The following is a 15,778-nucleotide window of genomic DNA, read 5'->3' as shown; positions in this document are numbered from 1 at the left end:
GATGGGGTATCAGGTTGTATTCTGATTCTGTCAGGGTTGGGACTGTATTTCTATTTTAATTTTCCTAGTAAAGAATTCTTATTCCTAATTCCCCTATCTTTGCCTGAGAGACCCTTAATTTCAAAATTATAATAATAATAATCTGGAGGGAGGGGGCTTACATTCACCATTTCAAAGAGGAACTTTTGCCTTTTTTGGCAGACATCTGTCCTTCAAACCAGGACAAAGGAGGATTTGGGATGGAAAAATGAGATTTTGGAATGGAAAAGGAGATTTGGGGAAGGAAAAAGGGATTTAGGGTGGAATCGAGGATTTGAAGTCAGGATTTCAGTGAGAAAAGGGGATTTGGGGTTGAAAAAGGAAATTTTGGGGCGGGAAAAGGAGATTTTAAGGTGGGAAAAGAATTTGGGGTCTAAAAAGGACATCTGGAGTACACAAAGGATTCTGGGTTTGGAAAAAGGAGGATTTGGGGTAAAAGAAGGATTTGGGATAAAAAATGGAGGATTTGGGATAAAAAAAAGGAGGATTTGGGCCACAGTGAACTTACCAGGGAGAGTGGGGGCAGGTGGTAGGTTTAGGGAGGGGTCAGGACTATTTTTGGGGCACTTTTCTAGGATTTTGGGGTATTTCTATGAAATTTGGGGGCGGTTCTGTGGGATATGGGGGCAGTTTTGGGGGATTTTTTGGTGTTTTGGGCTGGTTTTGAGCAATTCTGGGATACTTGGGGGCAGCCTTAAGGGATTTTGAGGTGGTTTGGAGGCATTTTAGGGTGGTTTGGAGGGATTTTGGGGTGTTTCTAGTTGATTTTGGGGCAGCTTGAAGGGATTTGGGGTGTTTTGAGGCAGTTTTGGGGTTATGAGGGGTCGTTTTGAGCCATTTCTCTGGGATTTTGGGATGTTTTTGGGCAGTTCTGGGGTATTCAGGAAAGGTTTTTGAGGCATTTCTCTGGGATTTTGGGGTATCCAGGCAGGTTTTTTCGGGTTTGGGGGTGTTTGGGAAGGTTTTGGGGTCACTCTTTGGTGAAGGAGATCTTTGTGGCGTTGCTCTGGGTGATCTTGGAGCGCCTGCACCTCGGTGTCCAACTCCACCAAGGCGATGTCGTGGTGCCCGGGCACCAGGCGCATCTCTTTGAACCCCAGGAACCTGGCACGGGGGAATAGGGCCACGGATAGCCCAAAAACCAGGAATAGTACCCCAAAAATTCAGGAATGGAACACCAAAAAGTTTGGGAATGGTACTAAAAAAATCTGGGAATGGTACCCCAAAAACCTGGGAGTGGTACCCCAAAAATTTGGGAATTGTACCACAAAAAACTCAGGAATGGTACCCCAAAACATGTGGGAATGGTACCCCAAGAACCTGGGAATAGTACCCCAAAAAACATGGGAATGGTCCCCAAAAATTCCGAGAATGGTACCACAAAAATTCGGGAATGGTACCCCGAAATTCAGAAATGCTCCCTAAAAAACCCCAGGAATGTTCCCTCAAAAGCCCAGGAACGGTCCCCAAAAAACCTAGCAATGGTCTCCAAAAACCCAAAAACGTTCCCTCAAAAAACCCAGGAATGTTCCCTCAAAAATTCTGCAAATGTTCCCTCAAAAATTCAGAAAAATTCCCAAAAATTCAGAAATAGTCCCCCAAAAAACCCAGGAATATTGCCCCCAAAAATTCAGGAACGTTCCTCCAGAAAACCTGGGAATGGCCCCCAGAAAACCTAGGAATGGTAGCCCAAACACCAGGGAATGTTCCCCCCCAGAATCTGGGAATGGTTCCCAAAAAACCTGGGAATGGTCCCCAAAACCTGGGAATGTTTCCTCCAAAATTTGGGAATGTTCCCTCCAAAATTCAGAAATGTTCTGCAAAAAATCCAGGAATGGTCCCCCAAAGAAACCTGGGAATGTTTCCCAAACACTTGGGCGTGATCCCCCAAACACCCAAGAATGTTCCCCCAAACACGGGAATGTTCCTCAAACACTCGAGAGTGATCCCCCCAAAAACCTGGGAATGGTCCCCAAAAAACCGAGGAATGCTCCCTCAAAAAATGCAGGAATGTTCCCCCAAACCCGGGAATGTTCCTCCAAAAATTTGGGAATGCTCCCCCAAAACCTGAAAATGGTCCCCAAAAATCCGGGAATGTTCTCCCAAACTCCAGGGAAAGTTCTTAAAAAAACCTGGGAATGTTCCCCTAAACCTGGGAATGTTCCTTCAAACACCTGAGAAAGGTCTCCCAAAAACCTGGAAATGTTCCCCTCAAAATTCAGAAATGCTCCCCAAACACCCTGGAATGCTCCTCCAAATAATCTGAGAATGTTCCCCCAAAATCTGGGAATGGTCCCCCAAAAATTCCGAGAATGTTCCCTCAAAAATTCAGAAATGTTTCCCCAAAAATTCAGAAATGTCCCCCAAAAATTCAGAGACGTTCCCCTAAAAATTCAGAGACGTTCCCCCAAAAACCCAGGAATGGTCTCCCAAAAAATTCAAGAATGTTCCTCCAAAAAACCTGGGAATGGTCCCTCAAAAATTCAGAAATGTTCCCCGAAAATCCAGAAATTCCTGCCCCCACCCCAAATCCAGAAACATTCCTCCAAAAATCCAGAAACCACCCGAAAAATCCTGAAATTCCCCCGGTATTTCCCTCCAAAATTCCATCTCCTCCCCCTGTGATCTCCCTCAGTTCCCCCTGGAATTCCTGATTCCTTGGAGAGCAGGATGTGGTTTGGAGGGTTCTCTGACAGCTGCGGGGAATGGGGAGAAAAACCAAAATCAGACAAATACAGCTCAAAACCAGACAAAATCAGCAAAAATCAGCTCAAAAAACAGCCCAAAATCAGCCCAAAGTTACCCCAAAGCACAGGGAGAACCCCAAATTACCCCAAAACACCCAAAATTACCCCAAAAACACCCCAAAGTTACCCCAGAGAACAGAGAGAACCCCAAATTACCCTCAAAACATCCCAGATTATCCCAAAAACACCCCAAAGTTACCCCAGAGAACAGAGAGAATCCCAAATTATCCCAAACACCCAAAATTACCCCAAAAAACACCCCAAATTACCCCAGAGCACAGAGAGAATCACAAATTACCCCAAAACCACCCCAAATTATTCCAAAGAAACAGAGAACCCCAAATTATCCCAAAACACCACAAATTACCCCAAAAAACACCTCAAAGTATCCCAAAGGCACAGACAGAACTCCAAATTACCTGATCCCAAATCCCATAAATTACCCCATAACTGATCCCAAATCCCAGAATTGATCTCAAATCCCATAAATGACCCCATAACTGATCCCAAATTCCAGAATTGATCTCAAATCCCATAAATGATCCCATAACTGATCCCAAATCCCAGAACTGATCTCAAATCCCAGAACTGATCTCAAATCCCATAAATGATCCCATAACTGATCCCAAATTCCAGAATTGATCTCAAATCCCATAAATGATCCCATAACTGATCCCAAATCCCAGAACTGATCTCAAATCCCATAAATGATCCCATAACTGATCTCAAATCCCAGAATTGATCTCAAATCCCATAAATTACCCCATAACTGATCCCAAATCCCAGAACTGATCTCAAATCCCATAAATGACCCCATAACTGATCCCAAATCCCAGAATTGACCTCAAATCCCATAAATGATCCCATAACTGATCCCAAATTCCAAAATTGATCTCGAATCCCATAAATGACCCCATAACTGATCCCAAATCCCATAAGTGACCCCATAACTGATCCCAAATTCCAGAACTGATCTGAAATCCCATAAATGATCCCATAACTGATCCCAAATCCCAGAACTGACCTCAAATCCCATAAATGATCCCATAACTGATCCCAAATCCCAGAACTGATCTCAAATCCCATAAATTACCCCATAACTGATCCCAAATCCCAGAACTGATCTCAAATCTCATAAATGATCCCATAACTGATCCCAGATTCCAGAACTGACTCCAAATCCCATAAATGGTCCCATAAATGATCCCAAATTCCAGAACTGATCTGAAATCCCATAAATGATCCCATAACTGATTCCAAATCCCAGAACTGATCTCAAATCCCATAAATGATCCCATAACTGATCTCAAATCCCAGAACTGATCTCAAATCCCATAAATGATCCCATAACTGATCCCAAATCCCAGAATTGACCTCAAATCCCATAAATGATCCCATAACTGATCCCAAATCCCAGAACTGATCTCAAATCCCATAAATGACCCCATAACTGATCCCACATTCCAAAACTGGCCCCAAATCCCATAGCTGACCCCATAAATCCCCCATAACTCACAGGCACAGGGGATTTCCAGGAGGCATTTTGCGGTTTTGAAGGGATTTTGGGGGGAATTTGGGGGATTTCCAGCAGGGATTTTGGGGTTTCTGAGGGATTTCTGGGGAATCTGGGGCATTTCTAGGAGGCAATTTTGGGGTTTTCTGAGATATTTTGGGGTTTCTGAGGGATTTGGGGAGGTTCCAGAAGGGATCTGGGGGATTTCCAGGAGGCATTTTGGGGTTTTTCTGATGGATTTTGGGAGGTTCCAGAAGGATTTAGAGGGGATTTGGGGGATTTCTGGGGGATTCAGGGAGTTTCAAGAGGGATTTGGGGCATTTTGGGGTTTCTGAGGGATTTGAGGTTTTCTGAGAGATTTTTAAGGGATTTCCTGGAGGCATTTTGGGATTTCTTAGCGATTTGGGGTTTCTGAGGGATTTCCAAGAAGCATTTTGGGTTTCTGAGGGATTTTTGGGGGATTTCTAGGTGGCATTTTGGGGTTTTCCAAGGGATTTTGGGGTTTCTGAGGGATTTTGGGAAGTCCTAGTAAGGATCTGGGAATTAATGAAGGATTTTCAGGGAATTCAGCGAGATTTTGGGAAGGATTTGGGAGTTTCTGAGGAATTTTGAGGGAATTCACGGAGATTTTTAGAGGAGTTCCCAGGTGGAAACCTTTGGGAAATCCTGGTTGGAGTTCAGACTTTTCCCCAGAATTTCAGGGGTTTTTTTCCCAAAAACAAAATTTTCCCCCAAATTTCTGTCTCACCATGAATTTGTTGTAGAAGGGGTAGCTTTGCATTTGGGTTTTTTTTTTATTTTTTTATTTTTTTTTTCCCCAGGAATTCAGAATTTTTCCCAGAATTTCCAGGACTTTTCTAAAAAATTTTAGATTTTTTCCCCAAATTCTGGTATTGTCCCCCAAATTTTTTGTCTCACCATGGGCTTGTTGTAGAAGGGGAAGCTTTGAGGTTATTCTCAGTTTGATTTGGGAGTGATCCCAAGGGATTTTGTTTTTTTTTCTCAGGAATTCAGGGGTTTTTCCCAAAATTTGGGGGTTTTTTTCCCCATAATCTCGGTATTTTTCCCCATATTTCTGCCTCATCATGGGCTTGTCATAAAAGGGAAAACCTTGGAGTGTTTCTGGCTGGATTTGGGGGGTATTCAAGGATGCATTTTAAGGTTTTTTTCCCCAGGAATTTGGGATTTTAACCAAAATTTCAGGTTTTTTTCCCCACGTTTGGGTTTTTTTCCCCAAATCCCGGTATTTTACCCCAGATTCTTTCTCACCATGGGTTTGTTGTAGAAGGGGAAGCTTTGAGATGTTCCTGGTTGGATCTGGGGGATATTTGAGGCTGTATTTTGGGAACTTTTTCCCAGGAATTCAAGTTTTTTTCCCCAAATCTTGGGTTTTTTCCCCAAACCCTGGTATTTTGCCCCAGATTCTGTCTCACCATGGGACAGCACGGTGACATTGGAGACAGGTGACAATGGGGACACAGAGGGACTTGTTCAGCTCTGGGGGGACAGGGGTCCCAGACACACCTCAGACGACTCAGTTCCTCTCATACCCGCCTCAAACCTCCCCAATTCCCACTCAAAAACCACTCAACGCCCTAAAATCCACCCCGGCCCAACCTCAGATACCCCATTTCCCCCCCAAAGCCTCCTCAAACTCACATCAGACCCCCCAATTCCCCTCAGATTCCCCTCAAAATCCCCCCATTTCCCCCCGGCCCCACCTCAGCTCCCTCCCCAGCCTCCTCAAACTCACCTTAGACCCCTCAATTCCCCCCAATTCCCCTCAATTCCTCCCAATTCCCCTCAGATTCCACCTCAATTCCCCTCAGATTCCTCTCAATTCCCCTCAATTCCCCTCAATTCCCCCCAATTCCCCTCAGATTCCCCTCAATTCCCCCCAATTCCCCTCAGATTCCCCTCAATTCCCCTCAGATTCCTCTCAATTCCCCTCAATTCCCCTCAGATTCCTCTCAATTCCCCTCAATTTCCCTCAGATTCCCCTCAATTCCCCCCAATTCCCCTCAGATTCCCCTCAATTCCCCTCAGATCCCTCAAGTCCCCTCAATTCCCCCCAGTTCTCCTCAGATTCCCCTCAAAATCCCCCATTTCCCCCCGGCCCTCCCTCCCAGCCACTCTCCCCTCACGCTCTCCCGCCTCCGCCGCACAGCGCGAGCCCCTCCCAGCCAATAGCGGCGCGCCGCTCCCCGAGCCAACCAATCAGCGCGCGCCTCCCCTCAGCAACGCCCGCCTCCCCCGCGCCGCTCCAGCCAATCAGGGGCCAGGCGGAAGTGGGGTCTTGGGTGGGGGGTCCTGGGAGGGTCCATGGAGGGTCTGAGGAGGGGTCGTGGTGAAGCACAGAAAAACTCCATAACCCACAAAAATCACTTATAAAAGTAGGTATTGTTATGGGTGGATTTTCGATTTGTCCAATTAATCAAACAACAAGAAGATTAAATTTAGCACCAATTTATTAATGGCAGCAATTGTATATAAATGAATACAATCAAAAAATACTAAGTACATAGATTTGAGTATATATAAATTTAGCAGTAAGTAATTTAGTTAAAATGCGAATAAAGCATAAGCAAAACCTACCAGGGTTACACCGACCGGGGGTACGGGTAGGGCTCTTCCTCCTGTACCAAATCAGTCAAGGTAAAAATCTCATTTATATACTGTTTATTAATGCATATTAATACAGAATGTTCTGGAAAGCTCCTCCTAGATCCTGTTTCTATAATCTACAAAGATTATAGATTATATTATTATTATTATATTATTATTATAGATTATATTATTCCACCTGCTTTGTTTAACCATTTTTAACCACTTTGGAGAGGTTCCTTCTCTTCCACTCCCAAGGAAATATCTGTCTCCTGTTCACAAACAGGGCTGGTGGGAGATGTGGTGGTCAGAGGCAGTTTGGAGTACAGTGACCACAAAATTATTGACTTTTAGAAAATTTTGGGAAAGGAGGAGAGGCATCAACAAAACTTCTACACTGGACTTAGATAGAAGACTTTGGCCGATTCAGGATGCAAATTTGGGGATGTTATTAATGTGATTTGTGCTAATTAAATTGTAACTATATGAGCAAAATTGTTCCTTTAAACCAATAGAAAAATTGTACTTGTAACAAAGCACAAAGGATAAAGGAAATGGTTAAAGCAGCTGGAATCATCCTCCAGATGTTCGGAGTGAAGGTAGTAAGGGTGCAGGTGCAAGAACAGAATCTAGAAATAAAACTTTCAACCTGTAATTGAGCCAGATTGGGATGATTCCACTTGGACAAGACTTGTTATAGTAACATAGGCTTAATTATATAATTCTAAGCTTATTGAACCTGCACTTCCTGCAAGGTCAAACAGCGACACTGAGGGAGACCCAGAGCCTTCATGGGAAACAAGAGCCCAAAAGGAGGAGAGACCCCCGACCACTGGTGGAGCACGTGCAACACAACACAGTGACGTAGATTTTAGGAAGAGAAACGAGGAGGAGCTTTCCAGAACATTCTGTATTAATATGTATTAGTAATCAGTATAGAAGTGGGATTTTATATGTTGTGACAGGAAGGGCCCTACCTGTACCCCGGGTTGGTTTTGCTTATGCTTTACTCCAACCAAACCTCAGTTATACTAAAATACTCACTGCCTAATTCTGTATTTACTTAAATATATGTAGCTAATATACTCTGATTGTATTCATTTATATACAATTACTGCTATTATTAATAAAGTGCTGCTAAATTTAATTTTGTTGTTTGATTAATTGAGCAATCGAAATTCCATTCCTAACAACTTTGGGGATCATTAAAATACAGAAAGATTCCAGGAGCTCTTTGTCTTCCTTCAATTGTCTTCAAGTCTCCAGGGCTTGTGCAGATGCTTGGAGACAGTTTAGAGTTTCCTTAAGAAGGAAGATTTGAAAGTGCGTCTCATGACTTTATTTTACTCAAGGGAATGTTTTTCTATTTTTCAGTTCAGAGGGAAAGGGCTAGAAGCATTTCCCAAGTGACCTTGATGCAGAATGTCTCCTTAGGAGGTCTGGGCACGTTGAAGAATGAGCCCCTTGCAGGCTGACCCAGTTTGGACAACCTGCTCCTCACCCCCATCACAACCATGGCATGATATCTCCCACCTGGTGCTGACCACCCAAAATATAAAAAACCTCATTAATTTCTCTTCATAATAAAAATGTTATTTAATTTTAAAATTATATTTTCCTTATTTGTAATATTACTATTCTATATTTTATGACCTAATTTTTATATTTGTAATAAAAAATACATTATTAGCAACCAAAAAAATTATTGGTCATTGCTTTTAAGTAACACAATTCCCTTCATTAATTATGCTCTATTGGTTGTTTATTTCTCCCCCTTTAAGATAATTAATAATGTTTTAGCCATTTTTTAAATCTTTTTAATAATCTTTTTTCCACATAAGGCCAGGGTGGGCCCTTCGGGGTCCAGGGAGACATTTCTGCGGCACATTTGGGGCAGTTTTGGGTCTGTGGGAAGAATTTCGAGAGACAGGAGGAGACTTGGGGGCATTGAGTGGGCACTAAGAAAGAACTTGGGGATCCTGAGGGAATGTCTGGGCTTCGAAGCGGCACTTGGGGTTCCAGGGATGCGCTTGGAGCTCAGGGAGGGGAATCTGGGGCCCTTCGGGGTGGGGGAACTGGGGGGGCTCTAACGGGGCTCTCTGGGGCGCGGGGGATGATGGGAGTTGTAGGCGCGGGTATAACACAGTTTAATTTGGCAGTGGAGCATCATGGGAGTTCTAGGCACAGCTGCAATGTCTCTCGGTATGGCGCAGGGCATGATGGGAGATGAAGTCATGGCTGGAATAGCACTCTATGGCACCGCAAGGCGTGATGGGAGCTGTAGTCCCGGAAGTGATTCTAACAGAGATTTTGCGGGGTCTGGGAGGGCACTTGGGGGACACTTTTGTCTCTGAACGGCAACTTCAGGTCCTCAGAGAGCAATGTATACATTTCGGGAGCACTTGGGGGGATCTTGGGGAGCTCTAACCGGGGTCTTTAGGGCATGGGGCACGGCAGGAGTTTTAGGCACGGGACTGTGTTATGAGGTGCTCTGAGCTCGCGGGGGATGGCAGGAGATGAATTCCCATAAGTGCCCGTAACGGGCATCTATGGGCTTGGGAGCATTCAGGGGATTCGGGGACGTTTTTGGGGTACCCGAATGGCCGCTGAGGGGCCACTTAGGGATCCTGGAGTTTCTGGAGGACATCTATTGGACATACGGGGGGAATACCGGGGTTCTGTGGATCGCGGGGCATGACGGGTATTGTAGTCCTGGCTCCCGAGAGGCTCCATTGGGCCGCGGGGCATGACGGGAGTTACAGACACAAAGGAAATATGGCGGCGGCTCCGGGCTCCCCGCCCGAGACACCGATCCCCGGCCTGAACCTCCTGAGGGGCATCTCGGGCTGGCACACGCCTGAGGAGTGTATCTGTTTGCAGTGGGGAAGATTAGGAGTTTTGGGTTCCTTAAAAAAAAAAAAAAAAAAAACAGAACAAAAATGGAAAACCCCCACTTTTCGTGACAAACCCATTCTCCAAGCGAAGCAGGTCCCAGGTGAGTGAGGGCAGACAGGATGGGGTTGGGGAATGTGGAGCAAGGCTGTCCACACTGGCTCAGACCTCAAGGCACAGCTTGTCTGAGCAGCCAGACCTCCTGAGGAGAGACCCTGGATCAGTATCAATCACAGTACGCTGCAATCACCTCTGCTCTAATGAGAACACTATTAAAATACAGCCTTTAAAATGGAAATTTGTATTTCTTAGAAGCTTTTTGAAATATTTCTCCATGACTATCATAGGAAAACTTCCTAATGAAGTGCAACAGACCAGAGGGAAATCAAGGCAGAGTCGTGGTTTGTTAGGAAACCCCTCAAGAACTCCAAGTCAGAATCAATCAAAGTTTCCTAAAGTTTTAATGGGTCCCACTGAGGAACAGGAGTGAGAAAGTGTCCCCAGGTTCCAGTTAGAGCAAAAAATTGGAGGCAGAGGTTGCAGGTGGGGACAAAGAGAAGCCAAGTCTTGGTGCCCTGGGGCACAGCAGGGTCTGTGCCACGAAGGGCTCCAAGGAGACACCTTGTCCTGAGCCACTGGGGCCTCCTGGCACAGCCCCAGCAAGGCTGGGCACTGTCACCCCTTGTCCTGCCCTCAGCATCCCCCCACATCCCAGTGGCCTCAGGGATGTACTGGGACCAGTCCCTGGGGAGCCTTGGTCAGGAATGGCCCTGGGGGCTCCTTCATGCTCCCAGGGACTGCAGGTTTTTCAGAGGACTTTGGGATTTCCTTTGGCCTTGGAGTCTTGAGAGCTTTGTGCAATCATGGCCTCCAATTATCTGCTTTAATTAGTCTCTTGAGAGCCTTTCTCAGTAACAACACTCACTGGGGCTCATTAATACTTCAATACTTCAGTTTTTTAAGGTACTTTTCTTTTTACTTTCTTCTCTGAGAGGTTTTTGGGCAATCATGGCCTCCAATTCTCTCCTCCAAGGAGTCCATGAGGAGCCTGTGTTGGGGATGGACCTTAGTGGGACCCATTAATGTCTTGAGACACTTTGGGTTTTTCTTCTGCCTTGGACTCCTGGAAAGGTTTGTGCAATCTCCTTTGTGGTCCTGACATTCAAGGGCTCAGCACCAAATACACCATGGGGCTCATTTTAAAAAAGCAGGCATGACAAACATGACAAACCATGGCTCTGCCTTGATTTCCCTCTGGTTGAGAACATATCCAGCAATTTGTTAGATTCAGTATTTTGGCTGCTTTTATCTTTACATTTTCATCACAATTTTCAAGACTAATCCCTGGTTATATTCTAGAGATGTTTCTAGCAAACAAAAATTCTGCCTGATTATCCAGATACAATTTACAGACTTCAGTACTAATGTAGTGACATGGTTTTTAATTATTTTTCCTCAATCTCATTTTGGTTAGGAACAATAATTCTGTTGTCCACAGAGCTGACACCTGTTTAATTCCAGAATAATGTCCCCAAGGTCCTTTTCTGTTCAGCTGTACCACGCTGTCTGTGGGTGACAAGGCTTGGTGGGTCCTTTCCCCTCTGGCTGGAGAGGTGCCTGGTCCCAGTCCCTGAGGGCACCCAGGCTCCTGGATGGAATTTGTGTGGAAGTGCCTCAGTGTCACAGCAGCCTTCACATGGAGCCCTGTGGATCAGAGCATTTTCCAAAGAGCTGTTGGGACAAACAGGGAGATTTGGTCCTACAGGATCTGTAAAACAACATCCCATAACATCCACTTGTTCTGGCACAGAACACTTGGCTGCAGGGACATATTCCCATCCTTCTCACCCAGGTTTCAGCATTCAAACAGTGCTGTCTTTCCCCAGAGCTGTTCCTTCAGCTGGCCTGGGAGGGCATTTGGCCTCTGCACCCACACTCTGGCTCCATTATTAGGACTGGTGCATCCAAACCCTTTATCTCCATGAACAGCAGTGATTTAATGTGGATGTTCTTTTTTCACAGTTGTTTTAAAAACTGCAATATCAATAATTGTGCTACCGTGCCATGGGGTTGAATAATCATATTGTTCACTATTGTTTAACAGAATTACTTTAATTTCTCCTTGATAATCTGCACCAATTACTCCTCTCAAGACATAAACACTTCAAGGCCAAGCTCTAGTGAGCATTTATCAAACCAAAGTGTCCTGGAGGAATCTGAATTCCTATTCCAGTATTGATAACTCTCATTTGCTTCTGATTTATCCTAACTAATTCTAATGCATAAAGGTCCAGCCCTGCAGCCTCTGCAGTGACCCTGTCAGGGGCCATCACACCCAGAATAATTTCTCAGGCAGTCACAGTGTCACTGTCCATAGCTGTATTTGCACATTGGGTGTAGCCATGCACATCCAGGGGGTTTCCATGCCCCCAGTGGGGCAGTTGTTAAGGGTATGGAGCACATCTGTGAGATGGGATTTTCATTGCAATAAATTCCCATCTCCTGTTTCTTTTCAACTGCTCTTTTAACAACCCCTTCATCTGTTCAATCAACACTGCAGCTTGTGGGTGGTCTGCTGTTTGAAAAACCCAGCAGTCTTACTCACTTTATTTTTCACAGGAAAAAAACAAAGCATTCCACATCCTAGTGTCAGCAAACCCTATAAAACTGCCAATTTCATCTTTTTCTCCTTCATTCGCTGTATACAATCTCACAGAGTTCACCAGTGATGTTTGGGCCTGGCCAGTAATTTTGCGTAGAGTATTAAGTGTTACATCTCTGAGCAGCAAAAGCTAAAAAATTAGAATTTGGAGCATTATTTTACAATGTTGTTATACATATGTGAATTACATACAGCACATTTTTATTATATTATATATATATGTGAATAATTATTGATTATAATATTACTCTTTCCTTTCCACAAATGAATCCAAGCTCAAGATTAAAAACCTTTTCTGTTGCTCCACGTGGGAGCATTTTGACACCAATCATTCTCTCTGCTGGTGCTATTTCTGCGATGCTGTTAACAAAATTCATCCTCATCTTCCTAAACACACAAGTGCTTTTCATTTTTCCATATGCAATTTTATTTGCATTTTGACACATCCAGTGGTTCAGCTTCTTTCAGCTGACTTCCCCGTTGCTCTCACGGTGCTCTGAACTCAGCCCACTCCTGAGCCAGCAAACTCTAGGGAAGGTTTTCCCTCTATCTGGGAATTTCAGACAGGACTGATTCCATACATTTACATTTGAAAAGCAACATTTTGTGGTGATCTAGCCAGACTACACCAACTTTGATTTATCAGTGGGCAGGGTCAGCAGCAGAGACAGAGACACCAAGTTCAGGAATCAGTGTCATTTACGGTAGTTCAGAGCAGCAAAGGATCACAAAAGGAGAATTTCAGCAATGCACCCAACCATCACTACCAATGGTTGCCTGCAGTGATTAAGAGACAGCAGCAGTTACCCTCAGACTCTGCCATCACCCAGGTGCACACATCAGCTGGGGAGCTGTCACAGCCAACGACTGCAGAGCCACTCCCGGACACTGGGAATTGCTGCAGGTGCCTCCAGCCACAGCTGAGGCTTCCAACCCTGCTGTGAGAGGGCCCAGATCTGACAGCGCTGAATAAACAAACTGACAGCACTTCTAGTGCAGGAACAGCTGATTTCATTCTCCTCTTGGGTCACTCCCAAAGCCTGGTCAGGGCTCGAGGACGAACCAAGGGAGCTGCCTTTGACCATATACCTCGAGCAAGGTCAGATGTTGGATTTCATGGCCTTGTCCAGTTGCTAAATGCAGCAGGTTGAATGTATGTTTCACTAATGAGTGGATACATCTATCAGAGTGCTAATGACCATGCATATTTTGTTAATGAGTGGGTACAAAGATAACCTTTGGTTGGAAGGTTCATCCAGAGGTCACCTTTGGCTCAGGGCCTGTTGTCCAGGCCTTGGCACTTAAGGGACATGGTTTCGTGCTGGGCTTGACAGTGCTGGGTGAACAGCTGGACAATGTGCTCAGAGGTTTTTTCCAATAGAAAGGATTCGATAATTCCAGGATTCAATCTGCTGGATTCAGCTAGGTCCATATTGGCAGCATTATTTTAGTCAAAATGTCCCCTCTTGGTCAGCTCTTGTGGCCTCGGGCTTCAGCTCCTTTAGCTCCTGGTGATAAGCTGCTCATGCTGAATGAGATGACTCAAAGAGAAGAATTCAGTTCATCCAGTTCCTTCTGGGACACTGAGAGGGGAGGCCGTGGAACCAGGAGCATTGTTTGGTGTGGTCTCCTCTCTGCCCTTCACACCTTTCAGCACTTTGAACCAGGCAAGAGCTTTCTCCAAGGGTGCAGTGAAGCAGCTGTTCCTGCTCCCAGCTCTGGCTCTTCCCAGTCTCTGACCTTGACTGGTTTTGTCCCTCTTGCTGTGCCCTCTGTTCCCCCTGTGCTCAGTGGCTGCTGCCCAGGACTGTGGAACTGGCACAGATCAAGGGCTCCAGCCCCTCCTTTCTCTGCCCTTGGAGCTGCCTGGGCACAGCAGCCTTTTCCATCTGGAAGCTCCACATGGACAGGGAGTCCCCACCTCTGTTCCCTGCACAGCTCCAGGAGCCCAGGGCTGCCATCTCGAGTCCCTGCTGGCACTGGGGGCTCCCAGGTGCCCCAGGCTGCTGTGACACCACTGCACACGGGAGGGAAGAGTGGCAGGGGCTGTGCTGAAAGTCAGCTCCATGGGCTGCTGCTGCTGTGGGGGTCATTTGTCCAGCCCTGCCCAGAGTCAGGGATCAGATCCAGGCACTGCTGCTGCTCCCTCGGGATCAGCCACAGTTTGGGTGCTGCTGTCAGTGCCAGCAGAAGCCATGGCTGGAGCAGTGGGTGCTGACAGTGCCCCAAGCCCCAGGGCCAGAGGAGTCCCTGGGCAGGGGCTTGGGAGGGAGCTGCCCCTTGTTCTCCCTCTGCCCCACACAGAGCTGGGCTGGACACAAGTGGGGCAGCACAGCAAACAGGGAGCCTGTGAGTCTCTTCCAGCCCTGCCTGATCAGAGTTTGGGCCTTGGAGCTCCAGGTGGGCAAAGGCAGCTGCTCCTGGTCCCTCTGTGTGTCCCCGTGTTCAGCAGTGCTGCTCCATCAGTCTGTGCCCAGCAACGGGGAAAAGCCTCAGCCCTGCAGGGCCAGGAGCTGATGTTTTAAGGAAAAGAAAAAGGAAAAACAAAAGAAATCTCTATAAAATGTGAAAGAGAAAAACAAAAACCAAGTGTGCAGTGAAAAATCTTCTGTAACTTTGATTTAAGAGGTAACTGATCATTTGAAACAGTCAACTCCATTATTTATTTTGTAAATGAGCAGATGACATTGATGAATCTTACTGGCCTCAGTAGTTTTTTGTAAAAAGATTTTGTTATTTTAAATTGTGGTGAAACTGGTGTGAAGCAAGAAGAAATTCCTTTGTGCCCTGCCTGCTCCAAGCAGGACTTGCAATCTAAATCCTGTCACAGCTCAAATCCTTTAGACAACCCTTCCTTCTCACCCTGTGAATGAGCTGCACATTCCCTTTGAAATTGTCAGGGGGTTCTTAAACAAAGTCTCACTTATGGCTTTTTGCTTGGTTTGGAAGTGCAGAAGGGCAATTCTCCATCCATCAGCTCCAGACTGCACTGCCTGAAGAACATGGCCCTCCTGACAGTTTTTGTCAATTTGTGGCATTTCTAGAGAAAGAAGAAAGTACAACTGCACAATTCCAGCCAAAAAGGAATGGAGAGTGGGACAAACAAAACATCCTGTGGAGATCCAGGCATTCAGCTGGGACTGTGGAGAGTTTGTGTTCTTGCCAACTGGCTGTGTGTCCCTAACTGCAATGTCTTGGCCTGAAGGAGCATCTGGTTTGCTTTTCCAGTGATTGCCAAGAGATATGTGCAGCTGTTACATACCAGGCCCCCGGATCGAAATGCGCAAGAGGATCTCTCCCATCTTCTAGGGCAAATGAACA

The 15,778-nt window shown here is 45.7% G+C and overlaps 2 protein-coding genes across 3 annotated transcripts in view; one reads left to right on the top strand and one right to left on the bottom strand.

Annotated features, from left to right (window-relative positions):
* LOC130266127 (uncharacterized) overlaps window positions 1–15,778 on the top strand; it is a 1,034,314-nt gene that overhangs the window by 281,440 nt on the left and 737,096 nt on the right. The gene's annotated exons all lie outside the window — the stretch shown is intronic.
* LOC130266132 (olfactory receptor 14A16-like) overlaps window positions 1–15,778 on the bottom strand; it is a 540,143-nt gene that overhangs the window by 484,280 nt on the left and 40,085 nt on the right. The window lies entirely within an intron of this gene.

The sequence above is a fragment of the Oenanthe melanoleuca genome, unplaced genomic scaffold (genome assembly GCF_029582105.1).
Source record: "Oenanthe melanoleuca isolate GR-GAL-2019-014 unplaced genomic scaffold, OMel1.0 S001, whole genome shotgun sequence".
NCBI lineage: Eukaryota > Metazoa > Chordata > Aves > Passeriformes > Muscicapidae > Oenanthe > Oenanthe melanoleuca.
This window is presented reverse-complemented; position numbering and strand designations above follow the sequence as displayed.